We start from the raw sequence: 920 nt of genomic DNA, 5'->3' as shown, positions 1-920 counted from the left end.
GGAAGATTCCCATCAGCCGATGCGGGTTACTTTTCTGTCCAGTGCTTCAGAGCCCCAGCTGTTTGAAAGGTAAGTGAAAGGGAGGATGGTTAGGGAGGGTCTGTGTAGAGTGGTCAAGGTTAGGAATCGCAGGGTTGGGATATCAAAGTTACTGTAGGGGAGTGAGCTGTCCAGAAGCGGTGCCCTTTGGGTGGTTGATGGGAGCCTGTCCCTCCCTGGCATGATGCTAGCAAGTTCCAGGAATTGAATGAGCATTGGAGGTGAGGTGGTAGTGCAGGGCTTGTGGACCAAGTGTCTTCTCTCAAGCGCAACAATAGTTTTGTGCCTTTTAGGTGCCCTGAATGACAACGCCTACAGCATCCAACTCTGGAAAGCGTGGGTGAGTGGGACCCCGCAGGGCTCTTCTGTGAAGCTGGGACATTTGGAAGGGAATGGGGCTGGCTGATGTTGGACTTATTGCTGAATATTCTGGTAGCTGTTTTGGTGTTGTGGTTATGAATGTGTGTGGGTTTTTTGGTTTGTTTGTTTTGGTATTGTGGTGTGATTGTTTTTATTATTTATTTTTTATATTTTAAATGCAGGTCGTGAAGGGGAACCTAGCAAGTTGAGGATTATCCTGAGCTGCTCCTGTTTTTTTTTTTTTCCAGGCTAACAATGGCTTTGGAGTGCCAGTCCTCTGAAAGATAAGTTGAGGGCCCAGGGGTGGGTGGGGAGGGGCTGAGCAGCGGAGTTGAGGTTGGGAATTGCAGGTGGTGTTTTGAAGTTAGCGTAGGGGAGAGGGCTGTATGGGAGTGGCCCTCTTTGGGTGGGTGAAGGGAACAGGTTACTTTCCAGTGTGATTCCAGCATGGGCAGGGCAGCTCCAGCCTTGGTGTGTGGGGTTGTGTGTTTTGTGTTGTCTGTCTTTGTTGTCTTAGAGCT

At 49.6% G+C, this 920-nt stretch overlaps 1 long non-coding RNA gene across 1 annotated transcript; it reads left to right on the top strand.

Annotated features, from left to right (window-relative positions):
* Positions 1-666, top strand: LOC115598090. The gene is made up of 3 exons (XR_003987375.1): positions 1-69; positions 333-471; positions 582-666. It is a non-coding gene; the product is annotated as an uncharacterized LOC115598090 (long non-coding RNA).
* Positions 667-920: the final 254 nt, after the last annotated feature.

This window comes from Calypte anna, chromosome 3 (genome assembly GCF_003957555.1).
Source record: "Calypte anna isolate BGI_N300 chromosome 3, bCalAnn1_v1.p, whole genome shotgun sequence".
Lineage (NCBI taxonomy): Eukaryota > Metazoa > Chordata > Aves > Apodiformes > Trochilidae > Calypte > Calypte anna.
The sequence above is the reverse complement of the archived record's forward strand: the minus strand, read 5'-3'. Positions and strand labels throughout refer to the sequence as shown.